An 18214-nucleotide genomic window follows, 5' to 3' on the forward strand; every position below is an offset into this window, starting at 1 on the left:
CTTTTTGCAGATGCTAAAGAATATGTTCAAAGGTGTGATGATTGTCAACGAGTAAAAGTGCCAACACGAGTAGATAGCATGCCCTTAAGACCAATGATGGGGGCTAGAGCTTTCGCGAAATGGGTTATATATTTTGTTGGACCAATATAGCCACCGGCTTATAGAACCCAAGCTCAATATATCATTGTAGCTATGGACTATTTGACCAAGTGGGCCGAAGCTAAAGCAACTCAAAATAACGATGCCAGAACTACTGTTGCATTCTTATATGAGTATGTATTCACGAGATATGGACTGCCAATAGAAATGGTCAGTGATCGGGGAACTCATTTCCTCAATGAGGTAATCGAGTATTTTCTTAATGATTTTATGGGCATCCATAACAAATCAGCTCCCTATCACCCACAAGCCAACGGACAAGCTGAGCAGACGAAAAAATTCTTAGCTCTGTGCTGACTAAAGTGGTTAGTTTAGGAAGGACAGACTTGGAAATGAATCTCCATGCTGCTCTATGGGCTTATCGAGTTTCATTCAAAACAGCTTTAAATGCTACACCCTTTAACCTTGTTTATGGTCTTGATGCCATACTTCCAATAGAATTTCTATTGCCGACACTAAGGATAGCAAAGAATCTTGAGTGGACTGGACATGAATTGTCAAAAAGACTTGAAGATTTGGAAAACTTAGATGAGCAAAGGCTAACTGTGGTAGCTCATATCTATGCACAAAAGCGGAAACAAAAACAGTTTTTTGATTCCCACTTAATCACAAAAATCTTCAGTAAAGGGGACTTAGTTTTAGTCTATTCCCTTAAGCAACACATTTCCAAGTTTAAGAAAAAGGGAGACGGACCGTTTATCATTGAAGATGTATCTCCGAGTGGAGCAGTAAAATTGTCCACCATAGATGGTGAACCAATGGCTAATTGGATTAGTGGATGTCATTTAAAGAAATACAATTTGCCACTAACCAATGAATTGCTAGAAAGAATGCATGCAGCCGAGCAAAGAAAGATCAAATGATAGGAGGTTATTGATGAAGCCCAAGAGGAAGCTCGGATTTGGGTACTCAAATGAAAAGCTGCTCTCAGAAAACAACAGATACCGATTCCCATTAACACTCTGGAAATAGATGATCGACAATGGGAATTACCTAAAGATGCAGTTTCAACAGATGATGACTGGTTAGACGGAATGGACCTGCGCGTCAAAGTACATCTCAACAATCACAGTATCAATGCTTTGGTCGACACAGGAGCTAGAGTAAATGCAGTAAGTTATTCCACGTACAAAAAGGCAACAAGTCAAGCATTGACAGCAGGAATAGAGACAATCAAAGGATGCAACAAGAACCCAACCCCAACATTGGGAGTAGTCAACTTGAACGTGATAGTACATGGATGTTCATGTCCTCGTCAGTTTGTATGCTTACCAGATGAACACATGAATGAGACTATGATTCTAGGGATTCCCTAAATGCGGACATACAAAACAGTACCACACTGGGATACAAATCAGCTAAAGCTATCACCTAAAGGCGGACAACTCATTGTTCCAATTGCACCAAGCAAGGAGGAATGAAAAAGAAGCAATTAGCAGCCCAAACCATGAAGTAGTCAATCTTCTCCATCCCCTTGACAATCAAATGCTACAAGTAGCATGCAAGGAGTCAGGCACATTTGGGTACCCAAAGCACAGCTTAAGGATAAACCAATTCAGATCTGGGTGCCTAAGACTTCACCAACAAAGCAAAGGTGGGTTCCAAGGGTAAAGACACAGAGATGACCATCTCCGCATAAGGAATCTAGCATGAAATTGGTTTGGAATAAAAAGGAGCACTTATCCTCTCCACATATTGTAAACCCAATCAAGCAATGGTGAGTTAAGTCTCAAAAGACTCCTCCAATCCATACAGCAAGAAGCAAATTGAGCTACCAATGGCGAGAAAAAGCTCGACAATCGTCAAAAGTGATACCAACAGCTCAAGCAATCAACACGTTAAAGCATCCTGATGGTACAATTAAACAGAGAGCACACAAGCTACAAAATTTTCTCTTTGGAAGACATCAGCAACAAACCTCGACATCGAAAACCCTTGAGTTAATTACTCAACACCCAGCTCTTGCACAGCACGTTGATTTGAATTGCATTGATCTTCAAAGCATGGTAGGGCCAACCGCGGCTATGCATAGACACAATTGTTCAACCCATGCACACAGCCGTCCCGGAGTACACCATCTAGGAGGGGTGGAAGCAGGGCACTAAGTACTAAATAATTAAGGGCAATGTTTGAAGAGGGAGGAAAAGCTCGATGTTAACGTGTGATTTTTTGCAACATTACCTAATAATGTCCTTATTATTCATTATCAAGGGAAAATTCACTGACAATATCTTCCCGATGAGTGTAACTAGTGTATATACTATCAGAGAATCATCAAAAATAGTCCTTTTTTGGGTATTTTTCATCATTTTTATTGACAATGAGGCTTAAAATAGGAAACCCCAACAAAAAATAATAAAGCTGTGTTTTTCAATGGATTTTCTTAATTCTTGGATTTTTACTTTAATTTTTTTAGAGCATTTTTCTATTTTCTTTGATTTTTCAAATAAACTGGTCAAAGATTAATAATAAATAGCAGGGAAGCTCATATGGAAAAACGGAAGACACGATGGTGATTAGAAAGACAAGGCGGACAAGCACAAAATATTTTCAATAAAATCAGAAGATGGAAGCGCAAAGCTTAAATTAGGAGGCCAGGCCTGCTTTTGCAAAATTCTTGCAGAATGAGCTACAGGAATCTGATTCGGGAAATTTTTGAGTCTAACATAGACTTTGTGGCCTAGTAAGACTAACGGGGAAATTTTGGGAAAATTGGTTCAGAAAGCCCGGGTATAAATATCCAAGGTAGGCTAAAACCACCTCATTTCCACTTGGAGCCTTTGCAGAGAGAGATTTTGACCTCTTTCGTGTGACTTTTTTGGAGCCCATAGTTGACCATTTTCAGCACCGTCTCACACGAGACATGAGGGGTAAGTTCTTTACTCATCAATGATCCATTTTGTACGGCCAGTAGCTAGTCTAAAGCCCTAGAAAAAACCCTAGAAATTGAGTAGTGTAGGAAGACTTACAACCAAAATTTGACCATAGTGGCTTGCCAGCTAGATCAAATCAAACGGGATTTGAACCATATCATGCCCTAACATAATAGAACCTTTCTATATCATATGTTGACCATTCGACAGAGCTCGAGGGAGTCCCCAGTAGAGAAAAGCTAGGTTTTTGGCAAATGCCAGAATTCCGATCTGACTCCACAGATGGCTTGCTTATGAGGTCCATATACAATGTATATGATTGGTTTGGTGAAATCCATCAAGCAAAGCCCTCGAAAAGCAGAAAATAGCTCGAAGATTACAAAGCGTCAAATTTGACATACGGGGTCAAAGTGACTCCAAATGAGCCAAAATTGGACAGGTTGCTTCACGACTATGTTGCGGACAAGTCCAAAGCCTCAAAGTTGACCGACCAACCCAACCGGCAGTGTAGTCACAAAATACGGTGATTTCAGAGTCGACAAAGCACAAAGTGATGCCAGCATGACCAAACTTGACCAAATTCAATTTAGGACTTGTATTAGGTGTATGGAATATGTCTAGGTCAAAAATTTTGAGCCTTGCAAAGAATTTGTCACTATTGTAAATAATCGCGATTATTTACTTTTGCATCACTTTTGCTTGGAAATTGTCACCTCACCTCACCTATCATGTGTACACACCTAATGCATGCCAAAAATCAAGTATGAACCAAAATGACCATTCATTACTTGGAAAATTATCAAAAAACACAAAGAAGTCTTTGCAAACCAGTTTGTTGGTTATGGACAACATTTTTTTATCCAAATCACCTTATATCTCATATCCAAGGTCTATACAATGCATAGAACCATTTTGTACCAAAAAATGTCAATTTTGAAAAAAAAAGTTAATAATCGCGATTATTTACTTTCTAGCCAAAATTGGGGAGTTTGGATATTTTGCCATCATGCATCCAAACTCCATGATGTGTTAAGCCCACTATCCAATTTTGAACCAATTTGGAGCTCAAAATCTCAAATTTCCTTTATATCTATTGTTTTAAAAACCTAAAGCCAAAATCTAGTACCATTTTCACCCTATGCATCCAAATGAGCCCATAATTCACTCAGAGCATGTATCTGGTATATACTTCAAGCCTATGAAGCCAAGTTTGCAAAAAGTTGAAAATTTTACTCAACTGTAAATAATTGCGATTATTTACTTTGGTTACAAATATTTGTTTTGACTTTACAATTTTGTTCCTTGCATGTTTTTACACGTCTATGCTTGTTCAAAAATTGATTTGAAGCAAACTGGACCAAAATTGTCAACATTTCAGCCTAAAGGAGATTTCAGAGAAAATTTTGACAAATCTGCTAACTTTGCACTCTATTCACTGAACAGAAGCCATGCAAGCAGTAGAGAGGGCCAAGAAGAAGCTCAACCAAAAGGAGAAATTGGAGGAACTGCCCGCTTATCAACTCGACCCCGAGTCAGTCGAAGCAGCCAAGGCATCATACCTCTCCAGAGAACATCTAGAAGAGCATCACACTACAGTCTTCACTGGAAGATTCAAGAGTGAAGAGGGTCATCAGGTGGAGTTGCAACTCCTACCCAAAGAAGTCTATCATGTAGCCACAAAGCTAGAGACCAAAGAGGCTAACTGCAGGCTGGGACTCAGGGATTTCTATGAACAAGAGCCTTGCAGAGTGGACTTTCAGAAAGTTTATGAGCTTCTATCCACAATCAAAGAAGATGGGACCGCACAGATCACTGACCCTCAAGGAAACAAGGTCAAGGTTGTCATCACTAAAGATATAGTGGCAGAGGCACTCAGATTGCCCATAGAAGGAATGACCATGCGAGCAAGGGACCAGAACAAAGCAGGAACATTTACCAAATATATAGCTACGGCTACCTTCATCAATTTAATTCACAAACAAGTGGAAGAGCCAGCCCGCTTATACCACCAGCACTTCCATTTTTTAGCAAAAAGGCCACCAAGATACACTACGCCAAATCACGCAATGGCCACCATATTCACTCAAGTTCTCAAGTCGACAACAAGGCAACCGGTGGACCACGCCCAATACATCCTGACCACGTTGAAGGCCACCAAGAAAGAAGGCAAAATCACTTAGTTGGGTGCGCCAGAGGTCTTGACGAGGATAGCATATCATGCCATTGGCATGGCCGACAATTTACCGCCTGCTCTTGATCAAAATACATGGATATTGGCAGCACAACTCTCTCCAAGAGCTACAAGGTGAGGAAAGAGAGCTTATAAATTTGATAAAGAACCAGCTGATAGCTCGCCGGAAAGGCATAGCAGCGAGAGCTCTGACAACGAAAAAAGAAGACAAAGAATAGAAGAAATGAAAAGAAAAGTTATGGCCGCTCACCAAGAAGAGCCAGTACAAAAGCAAGCACGGTTTGAAAGAGAGAAATAGGCCTACCAACGCAGTAGACAAGCACAAGGGAAGGACCCAGAGAAATAGGTGCCTACTGCACTTAAAGGCCCAAGGACGAAGCATCATACAAGAAGAGAGGCTGAAGATCCAACAGAGAGATTGGAAAACATATACCAAGAAGCTGAAGCCCTCAGCTGAAGGAAGCATAAGAAGCGGCTAAGAAAGCCAAAAATGCGAAGAACCAAAGACAAGCTGAGGAGACGGCTAGAGAAGAAGCACAAGAATAAAGTTACGGATCTCCCAGACCAACCTCACTGCCTACCGAACAATAGGAACACCCCATGCCAAGCCCACCACCATCACCTGAGAAAGAGAAAACCAATGAATCTGAGTCCAACAAAGAAATAGAATCTGCCCAACAGGCTGACCAGCAAGAGAAAGTGAAAGATAAAGAACCAGAGCTAGAAAAAGAGGCTACCACTGCACAAGAGAAAGAACCCGATCCAGGGCATGAAGAAGGTCAGGCACCAGAAGAGACAACAAGATCTGAGCCAGCACCCTCTACTGTAGCACAGCAAGAGAAGGATGGAGAAACCTCTACTCCCACTCAGCCAAAAACCGTCGAAGCAACAAGACCTCAGGATGACGAAACAAAAGACCAACCCTCTACCTCCACACAAGAACAACCAGTAGCTATGATGCAGCCAAAGGACACACATGAGACTGCAAGCACATCTCAGCTGGCAAGACAGGATGATTGGTAGTCGAATGACAAAGTTATACTGCAAGTAAACGAATATGCGAGGCAGATGCAAGACATGACAAAGAGACTCCATTCAGCAGCACTAAATCGCAGCACAAAGGCCAAAGAACTTGAGATGGTGATTGACGCTCTCCAAGGAGATTTGGAAGACAGGATGATTGTCATCACCGATCTTTAGAGGCAAGTGCAAGAGATGAAAGCAAAAGCTGAACAGCACCAGCTAGCTAGAGATCAACAGCAAAAAGAAATGGAGTTAGTTGATCTGCTCACCAAATTATCCGATGCCTGCAAAGCAAAAGACGAGCAGCTGACAGAAGTTACGAATGAACTGCTTACCACATCTCTGTCAGCTCAAAAAATTCAAGTGCAATTAGATGTTTCCAATGCTTCTCTGCAATACTCTGAACAGAGAATAAATGATCAGGCAATCTTCTTACGGAAAACAAGAGAAAAATCCAACCGTGGCCTCGATCAAAGGGACTGATGAAGTGTACAAGGCAATAGAAAAGAAAAACAAAGACATTGAATTGGAATTAAAGCTAGAGAAATCACAACGCAAGGACCTGGCCTTGATGCGGGTCGAGAGAGAAGAAGAACTCCTCAAAGAGATAGCTGAGCTCAAGAGGGTTAATCAGCTCCTTAAAGATGGCAAGCCAGAAACGCAAGATGAGGCAGGCACTTCAGAGCCGCCGCCGATAGGCATACCCTCGGTCTCATTTGCTGAGTTTGAGACACAGTCCACAGCAGATCCGAGTGGTGATGAGGATTTTTAGATCAACATCACAGATGCAGACACAGTGCCAATGGTCCAGCTGTCAAAAGCTGAAGAAGACGCACTGAAAGAGAAGATCACCATAGAGGTGGATAAGCAGTGGAAAGTCGCAATGGATTGGGAGTTGAGAGTTTTAGACTGTGTCAACGTCACTCAACTAACTCCCAATCATATCAATGTGTAATGGCATCAATAATCCCTGACATATCCTCTCATCAAAGTGGAATTACTACAGGTAAAAGAGAGGCTGTACAAAGACATGCAAGAAGATGGCACAAATAAAGACCACCCAAAGTGGAGGTTAAGCTGGTTGAACAAGAATCCAAGATACCCGATTCTGTTCACAAGAGCACCTGCAGCCCTTCAAACTCGGGTACGTCACCTAATAAAAATGTAACCTATCACGTGAGTTCAACAGAAGGGTATTTAAAGTTCTTGAAACTTACAGAAATATATATACAAAAGGGCATTATTTTTTCAAATTTGAAAAAAACTTACAGATTTTAAAAGAAAAGGGTACATTATATTCTTAACAAAATTCAAAGATTTAGGGGTTTTACAAACATGTCTTGAACGCATGTGATATGATAGTTTTACACATAGTGAACCCCCCGAGCCTTCAAAGAGACCCAACTTTCTGTCATGTACCCAGAGTAAGAACATGGCAAGAGCATGAAGCACTGACAAAGAAGAGGCTAACTTGGCTTAACTACCCTAGACTGCCAGCTCCCGAGAGAGGACAAACGACAGAGGATTACATGGTGAAAACCCTAACGGGTGCCATGTCCTTCTTCAAGAGCCTACCAAATATCTCATGCACCATGTTATATAAGATCTGCAGAATGTTGCTCACTTGCATCCAAGTTTTTAATGAACCTGAGCAAACAGGAGCCCCATGGATATCATTTTTAGAGGTAACAAAGGCTTATGCTACGATCTGAGTAGTCAGCCTTCAGAAGAAGTCCTTTACGGCTTCTATGCTAGATGTATGTTCTTACCATCAAGCAATATGTTCGCCTTTGAAGAGGCTTTCTACACTGGATTTTTCACCTAGTGAACGAAGATATTTGCGCTGGTGATCAGCAACCTTACATCTAGGTTTGTAGGATACTCAGCGGTGGAGCTGAAGAATAAAGTCACCATGCAATTTCTGCAAGTGCCAGACAAAGAAAGAAAAATCAGATACCAGAAGGCACTAGATGCACTTAAACACCGCCTTGCCAGCCGTCAACCCAAAGACTATTTCAACCCATAAAGTTGTGTCAAGGGATGACATAGGCAAGGAGGGGGGGAATGTTACCAGCAAGCCTACACAGACGCCATTTTTTGTATTTCTCTTTGTAAAACATTTATTATTTTGATAAATCGGGAATATTGTAACTCCTATTTTCTCGGATAAACTCTGTAATTAATGAGCCAAGGCTACAAGCTTGCAGATTGTATCAGCCATTATTACCCAGCTTTGGCAAAACTCCATATTATTAGTTTTGACCACCCAAAAACCTTGGCTACGATAAAAAGCCAATTTTTGTAAGTTTTTTATAAGTTTTTGGATAAGAAATACACTACGTGAGCTAACAGTGCTCACTCCTCTCCTTCTCACGCTTCCTACTCCCTCTCCGGTTGTCACATTGCGATTGCGTTTGTTGCATTGCAATCGCAGGTAAGAGCTCTACGCATTGACGTAAGTAGTTCATAGTATTTCGTAGCTTTTGGCATCGCCTGACCCGCGGTCTAATTTCATCATAACTATGAATTTACAGTTTTAGATCAAAAACTAAGCATAGGCGGGGTATTGGGGCATCATTGCTAAGCATTTAGATGCATTCTGTCAAAAACGACTAGGCCAAAAATCCACTGTTGTTAATAATCGCGATTTTGGAACTTGACCTAAAGTGGGGTTTGAGGCCATAGGCATATGTGCTTAGGTCTTATAAAATTTCCCTAGAAGTTTCGTTATGTTTGGATGTCATTTGATGTTGTAACAGATGTGAATTGTTTGCCGATGAGCGATTGGCTTTTGATGATTGCAGTCACTTGAGTGTAGCTTGAGTTAGATTCGAGTTGTTAGTGTTTTTCGAGAGATTGACACCCTCTTGCAGCCTCTATGCACAAGTCGAGTCAGCTTCCTCCCATGGTTTGACAAATTAATCGTGGTTCTTTCGAATACTGCAATAAGATAGGATGGTGAGGTTAGACATGCGTCCCACAAGCTCCTTTTGGCGTTGCTCCTTCATGTCAAAGACAGCCTTCTTATGATTGTCATTCTTGCAAATTAATTTTCCACTCTCCCAATCCTGCAAAGCTTGCATTTTCATTAGCCATGGTCTTCCTAAGATAAATGGGTAACCATTTCCTTTGGTAGACATAACATAGAAATCCACTACCTTCTTAATGCCAAAGGCCTCCACAAAAACATTTTTACAAATGCCTACTCACAAAGTTTTAGATCAATTTGATCGTATCCCTTGAATTCTAAAGTCGGTGGACCTTTTTTAGCTTCCATACTTGGCATTAAAGTATTCACCTCTAACCCCCATTTGTCTATCACATCACGATTTTCAACATTTTTAAATACTAAGTCCCGTTTTTTTCCATATACATTTTTCCTTGTTTGTTTGCCCTAATTTCCTCTTCAGACTCTATTCATGTTCATCAATTCAAGTGCATACTCTTCATTAGGATCCAGGTAAACTTTAGCTCCATGGCCATTAGTCTTATAAAAAGTGAGTATTTGCTTATATCGCAATGTCGTTCCGGTTCTTGAATGAGTCAAATAGGAAGACATTTCATATGTTGAGTCGAAATAGGTATCCGAGACTTCTTCAAAGATAGTGCTCAAGTGATTGCCTTGATTCAAACTCTCTTTGGTGGATACCCTACTAGCGGTCTCTCCAAATATGCCTTGATTTGCTAGTATAGATCTAAGGTTCATATAGACTTGCTAAGCCCTGGATAGAGTACTTATCGGCGGATTGAATTGTTCGTTTCTTCCACTTGACTTAAGTTCAACTTCTGTCAAGCTCTCAATTATTAACAACTTGATTCATGTGTCAGTTTTAGCCAAGTTAGCAATTTTCTCACAAAAGCTGTACATTTTTTTCTAACTATTGTGATTGGTCTATATATATCATTTCAAACTGAGCTAAGTGAGTCATCAAATGAGACTTTTAGAATTCACCTTTGCAAAGAGCTAAAGGACTAATCTGCAACCTGAAAGCTAAGTTAACATGCACCAATTTGGACCCGATGGAACCCAAACATGACCAACGGCCTATTATTTTGTTTAACCCTATGCAAGCTCAAAAGCCCAAAATCTTGTCTCTAGGTCTCTGCAGTAAATAATCACGAATATTTACTTTTTTGAGTTTTTACACTTTTTAGGCTTGTTTTGCCAGGTAATCACCTTGTTGTGGTCTTTGGACAAGTTTCATTGATTTTGAACAAGATTTGTCCAGGTTATCAACTGTTTAGTGTCTGCAGACTCAGTTTTTGAGAATCTTCCTAAGTCTCACTTTTGTGATCTAATTTTCACCAGATTTGATTTGTGGAGTGCTTGACCTTGTGGTATACTCAATTCTACAAAAATGCTCAATTTTGAAGCAAATATAAATAATCGTGATTATTTACTTCTGAGAGTTTTTTACAACTTTTTGCCAAAATGTCGATACAAACTGGATAAGAAACTCAACTTAAAGTACCTAGCCAAGTTTCAAAAATTTTGGATACATTCTGCTCAATTTGTCAACAGTTTTGTGTCTGCAGACTGACTTTTCAAATCTTGCCACAATTTCCACTTTAATCATCCAAATCTTACCAAATTTGTTAAGAGGGTTCAATATAGCATGATAAAACTTGTGGTATGCTTGGTTGTGTTGGAATTAGGGTTGCAGAGAAATGCACACATCTTGGAGAAGATGAAGGAAGCTCAAGGCAGACAATAGAGAGTGTGTTACTTAGTGTGCAATGGAAAGATAGATAGCCCTAGAGTGATGGGCGTATATACAATGCACGGGGGAAAAAACCTCTTAAAGAGGGAAAACATGCCCCCGCGGTCCTAGTGTGTTCTCTCCTGCTGAGAGCCTCTCCCTGATATAGTGGTAATGCACCTCAATGTGCTTTGGGCAAGCATGAAAAAATGGGTTCCTCGCAAGTGCCAATGCGCTCTGACTGTCAGTGTAGATAGTGTTGGCAATGTCCTATCCAAGACCCAAATCAGCCATAAGGCGTCTGAGCCATACACACTCAACCGTAATTGTGAATATTGTCCTATACTCAGCCTCACAACTCAAAGTGGCCATAGTAGGTTGCTTCTTGCTCAACCATGATATACATGAACTTCCAAGCATGAAACAAAAACCAATTGTGGACACTCGCGTGTCAAAACAACCAGCCCAATCTGAGTCCAAAAAAGCATGTAAGTCTAGCGGCAATGATCCCCCCTTGGGATAAAACAAGCCAAATGTAAAGTGCCACTAAGGTAGCAAAAAATCCTCTTGACAGCCTGCCAATGCTTAGACCCTGGGCTATGCATAAATCTACTGACCTGTGAGACTGCAAACTGAATATTGGGCCTCCGTGTTGCATACATGAATGAGGCATCCAACACCAGTTTGGTAAAGAGTGACATCAGTAGGATCGCCAGCATCATGTCAGCTTATCTTCAAACTTGTTTCCATAGGAGTGGCATAGGTTTGCAATCCTCAAGTCCAAACTTACATATCAATGTCTCTATGTAACTTTTCTGACACAAGGCAATACCACCATCACATTGCTTAAATTGGATACCCAAGTAATGATGCAACATTCCCAACTCTTTCATCTTGAAAGTAGCATTCAAATCAGCCTTAAATTCAGCAATATGTCTCTCATTTGGTCCAGTGATTAGCAATCATCTATATAAAGAACCACAATGAGAAGTACATCACCCTTACGCTTTACATACAATGTGCTTTCTGCTGGACTATTACAAAAGCCTTGTTTGACCGAATAATTGTCATCTTTCTCATACCAAGCACAAAGAGATTGCTTCAACCCATACAAAGCCTTGTTACATTTGCACACTTTGTCCTCTTCTCCTTTCTTGACAAGACCACAAGGCTATGTTAAATAAACTTCCTCAAATATGTCACCATTTAAGAAAGCAGTAACAATGTCTGATTGATGTACGTCCCCACCAAAATGAGCTGCCAATGCACATAGAAAAGGCATAGTAGTCATACGACAAGTGGGAGCAAAAGTCTCTTCATAATCTATGCCTTTTTGTTGTGCATAAACCTTTGCAACAAGCCGCATCTTATGGAGATTGATCTCACCATCTGGCTTGCATTTCAAGTTGTAAACCCACTTTGTACCAATGGCCTTTTTACCAGGAGGCAAATCACATCAAGTCCATGTGTCATTTTGTATAAGTACATCATATTCTGATTGCATGGCAGCCATCCAATTTTTTTAATTTTGTTCTTCATCAAAAGACAGAGGCTTCTCAACATCATGTAAGCTAAACACAGCCAAAGCATAACAATTTGATGCATAAGATGCATGGCGAGAGCCTGAACGAGTACGACTGGACAAAGGTGCATCCAATTTACTGTCACGCAATGTATGCACCAGCCATTTTGGCATACCTCTAGCCTACTCATTTTCACCCTTTCCTCATCAAGTACATCATGTACATCTGCATCAGTATTAGGCTGATCTATAACATTTTCAGAAACCCCCATAGGCTGTACATTTGCCTCATTGGAATTTACATTCACACTTCCACCACTGAAAAGAGGCAACAAAGTGTCATAAATGTCCCGTGAGCTTGCATTACTTTGTCTAGTACATGATAGCAAGCGCTGAACAGAATCTTCCACAAACACTACATCTTGTGAAACCAGAATACACTTTTTTTGCGGATGATATAACCTGTAACCTTTGCTTTCACCACTATAGCCAACAAAAATACATTTGACAACCTTATCATCCAATTTTCTGCGCTATGTTTGTGGAACCAAAGCATATGCCAAACAGCCAAAAACACGCATGTGCTCAACAGAAGGCTTTCCATCATGCCATGCTTCATATGGAGTAGTAGTCTACAAAGCTTTCTTAGGACACCTGTTTAGTACATAAGTGGCACACATAATGACCTCAAGCCAAAAAGAATGCGGCAAAGCTTGACTTTTGACCATACATCGTGCCATTTCCGTAAGTGACCTATTTTTCCTCTTAGCAACACCATTTTGCTGGGGTGTATAAGGCACTGTACATTGGTTTTTTATCCTACTACTAGCCAAAAATGCATTAAATTCATGATACATATACTCCCCCCCTCGACCGGAACGGAAGGTGCCCATAGTACATTTCGATACATTTTCAGCCATAGCCAAAAATTGTTTCAAGCGCATAAAAACTTCGGACTTCGCTTTAAGAAAAAATACCCATGCATATGCCTGGAGTAATCATCAATTAAAGTCACGAAGTAAAGTTAGTTGCCCAAGGATGGAGTTTGCATGGGTCCACAAACATCACTATGCACAAGCTGCAACATGCATGTGCCCGAACTGAACAATCCTTTGGAAACTTAGAACGTTGCATCTTATTTAAAATAGAGCCTTCACAAACATGTTTGAGAGGTGCTTCAAGAGGCGACAAAGAATCAACCATATCAGATTTCTTCAAACGCAGCAAAACTGACAAAATTCAGATGACCAAAACGTGCATGCTAAAGTTTTGCATCAAAAATATCCCTTGAATCTACAACTGCATTTGCAAAATTTTATCCACACTTGTCATAAAAAGTGAGCTTATACAGCCCACGGCACAAAAGGCCAGATGCAACAATTTCATCACCAAAACTGAGATCACAAACTATACATCTGTCATCCACAAATTTGACTACAAGTCCAAGTCTAGCAAGTGCAAATACAGACAAAAGATTCTTCTTGATCCCAAGTACATAAAGTGCATCAACAAGTATGAAGGAACTGCCATTTGTAGCAGTAAGCACAATCTTTTCAACACCCTGAACCGGATAAGAGGCATTGGTCGCACATGTGACTAAATTCCCATGAGGGACAGACTCGAGAGAGGTGATCAATTCATGATGCAAGGTAATGTGCTTTGTAGCGCCACTGTCAAAATACCACACATGTGAATCTGCAACAACTGACATACATGCATCATGGACAGTAGGATTGTAAGTGCACTCTTCACTGAAAGCCCATTCTACATCAACATCAACATCACAGCCTCCTTTCACAGAAGACTCAACAACAGCTGCATTTGTAGTGGAACGAGTATTTGTAGTGGAACCACCCTCTTTCTTCTTAGCCTCTTTGGCCTTCAACTTAGGATACTGCTTGATCAAGTGATCATTAGCTTTACAATAATGGCAACGCATCTTCTTTTTGCCCTTATCACCAAAATTGCCGAACTAAGTGTTGTCAGCAAAAGCATTGGGAACAGAAGTTTTGCCACTCGCAACAGAATCATAAGAAATGGCTACATTGCCGTTACCACCCTTTCTTTGAGAAGCAATAAAAGCCTGTTCAATTGCATGCTGTCTAGTTCTGTCTTTTTTGGAAAGTGACTCTTACAACAGCAATGTGCATAATGCTTCAAATTTGACAACTTCAGGATTTCCTTGGGTCATAAGTCTCCAAGTACTAGCAAAAGTCTTGTAAGAATCTGGTAAGGCATCAAGAACAGCGTGCACAAGGGAACTATCTAAAATGACTTCACCTGCAGAAATAAGTTGCTCATTTGATATCCTTGAACCAACAAGAAAAGTGTCCATATCATCTTGCTCATGCATAATCTTTGACTCCAGCTCTTTACGCAGCAAAGCAATTTTAGCCTCATTGCGGCTTGCATAAAAACCTGCTAGAATATCCCAAGCCTATTTTGCAGATTTTCTTGAAGAGGAACAATGGTGTGCTTCACAGACAACGCAATCAATGCATGAGCGTGTGCATCCTTTACATCCCAACGAGATTGTTCTGTCGTAGGCAAAACAACTCTAATAGCAGCAATCCTTACAACAAGACCTGCAACATCCTCAACATCACCTACATCCTCAGAACTAGGGCGTACATCAATGCCCTGCACAATATTATGGACTCCCTTTGACACAAGAACGTGTTGCATCATATAAGCCCACATAGGGTAATTGTCCCCATCCAACCTGTCCTCAGCAGCAAATATCTTGAAGACATCTGTGCTGTTGTTAGCCATGGTAAATGTTGAACCTGATGTGAAAAATGCCCGAAAAGAGGAGAAACAAAGCTAGAACAACACGTGCTATATAGTACAAACCGTAGAAGACTTTAAAAAATGGCACTGACAAAAATTCGGCACAAAATGACAAAATTGCATGTGCAGACCTACCTGTAGTGGAAACGAAGGCTGAAATGAGCCCGAATCAAAAATCTGAGAAAGTGAGCAGGCGTGTGCTGGATCAGCTAACGACTAAGCCCAGGAGGATGCAACCTGCTCTGATACATATTGTTGGAATTAGGGTTGCAGAGAAACGCACACATCTTGGAGAAGACGAAGGAAGCTCAAGGCACACAGTAGAGAGTGTGTTACTTAGTTTTGTGATCCAAATTCTATGAGACTTTACAAAAGATGTTTGTAACCATGCATAGAGTCTCTGGTATCAACCTTGGTCAATTTTGAGTTGAAAGTAAATAATTGTGATTATTTACTTCTGGCCTAAAATGAACACTTTTTGCAATTTTTTCAATGGACAGTCTTTTTATGACATGTTTTAAGCCTATGAATCAAGTCAAAAATTAATTTGGCCTAACAAGAAAATGTAAATAATCTGAGTTTCTGTAAACTCTTGAAAATTTACCCCAAATGCATCTTTAAGCTTACCCATTGGTTCATACAGCTTTTAGAGCATAATCTCCAGCCAGATTCAGTGATTGACAGTCTTTTGGTGCTTTTTCAAGCCGTAGACCTGAAATTATGCAACTTCACATAAACAACTCCCATTGATTCTTTTGGAGTGATCAATGCTTTGAGATCCCACCTCGGATTCTACTTATCCTACTCCTAGGTTCTACGACAATTGGGTTGTGGAAAGTGTCCACAAACACTTGTTTTCTTGTTTTTTATGGTTTTCTGAGCCTTGATATTAAACTTGTCTCGTCCATCAATCATTCACAAAATCTAATCTAATCCTACGAGGTACTTAGCAAGTATAATCTACTTCCAAGCTACATCTACACAGAAAAAGATGACACTCTTAAGCTATGCAGTTTTAAAGAGAAGTTTTTACTCTAGGTGATCCTAGAGTAAGTTAAAGGGAAACTACACAAGACGCTCTTGTTTTCCCTAGTTTAGGTTTATTCGTCCCCCGGTAGTGGCGCTAAATGTGGGATGGATTTCTAACCTCACTCCTATCTTATTGCAGACGTAGCAAGAACAACGAACATAATTGTCAATCCATGGGATGAAGCTGACTTGACTAGTGCATAGAGGCTATAAGAGGGTGTCAATCTCTTGCAACAATAAACAACTTGCATCTAACACAAGCTACACTCCAATGACCTAAATCATCAAAAGCTAATCGTTAATCGGCAAAAAAACATGACCGTTACAACATCAAATGACATCTGAATGTTACAAAACTTTTAGAACAAGTATATAAGACCTAAGCACACATGCTTATGGTCTCAAATCTCACTTTTGATGAAGTGCAAAAATCACGATTATTAGCAGCATTGGGTTTTTGACCCTGAATGCATCTAAATGCTTAGCAATGATGCCGCAAAACCCCACCTATGCTTACTTTGTGTTCTTTTGGCTTAAATTCCTAGTTATGATGAAATTAAACCACGGGTCGGCAACGCCAAAAGCTACGGATTACCATGATTTGTTTACATCAATGCGTAGTGCTCTTACCTGCGGCGGTTGCAACGCAACAGACAGCACTGGAATGTGACAATCAAAAAGGGAGCAAGAAGCACAAGAAGGAGAGAAGTGAGCGTCATTAGCTCACACTGTGTTTTTATTATCTAAAAACTTAAAAATAACTTACAAAAATTGGCTTTTATACCTTAGCCAAGGTTTCTTTGGTCAAAAACTAATAATCTGGAATCAATATCTCATAATTCTTGGGGTTGATTTGGGGATGATTTTGGAGTCACATACACTTGTATTATACCCTTATACTACCTACTCTCGCCTTATCTAAAGATGCAACCATGTACAGTAACTCACTTTGTCAGTTCAATAATAAAGTTTACTTTGTGCATATTCTATCTCTTGGTGCATGCGTTGATAACATGTGTAATTACTTTCTAATCTTCATTATGTCCAAGTGATGAATTCTTCTTTGTTCTATCCACCATAGCCATCAAAATGTAAAAGTTTGAGGCCATTTTCTACTGATGAGTTAGCTATTGTGAGTCCATTCTAATACTGGATTGTTTAGACACATTGAAATCTAGCTTGCTTTCCCTATATTTGCTTACTTCTCATGTTTTAAAGTGTTTTTGACTACTCTTAAGTAAAAATATGATAGTTGGCTAGTTTAGGGAAGCTATCTACTTCATTAAATTCAATTTTGGACTATTCTTTTTTGCTATTTTCCAAAACTTGTGATTTTTGGGATATTCTCACTGTTAAGATTTGAATATTGATTGTAAGAAGGTTGCACAAAGTTCAATCCAATTCATTTGAGATTTGAGGCCCCATAATGCTTATAGGAATTTGTATTTAGCATCATGTCATCTTTTGCATTTGGATGTTATGATGGTAGGTTTATCTATTGTAATGCTTGGTATTGTCCTCTTGAGACTTTGGAGTTTCTAACAAGCCTATGTATGCCTCCCTACCCTAACCAAGTTTATTGATATGGTTAAGTTAGTGTATAGAAAAAAAATTTACATCATTGATTGTGGTAACCTGCTAGCAAGGGATATTATATACAGACATATTTCTAGATCTACAACCTTAAGATCCTTGTGATGACCATGTAAATAATTCTTGGTACTCTTTACCATTCACTATTAAACCCGCTGGAAATAGGGTTGTAGGGAAACACACACAGCTTGGAGACGATGAAGAAGCTCAAGGCACACCACAAGAGTATGTATCACTTAGTGCACAATGAAAGATAAGTTAGCCCTAGAGTGAAGGGCGTATATACAATGCAGGGGGGGGGGGGGGGGGGGGCGGGGTTGACCCTCCTAGTGAG

The sequence above is a fragment of the Adiantum capillus-veneris genome, chromosome 16 (assembly GCF_014529385.1).
Source record: "Adiantum capillus-veneris isolate H3 chromosome 16, ASM1452938v2, whole genome shotgun sequence".
Lineage (NCBI taxonomy): Eukaryota > Viridiplantae > Streptophyta > Polypodiopsida > Polypodiales > Pteridaceae > Adiantum > Adiantum capillus-veneris.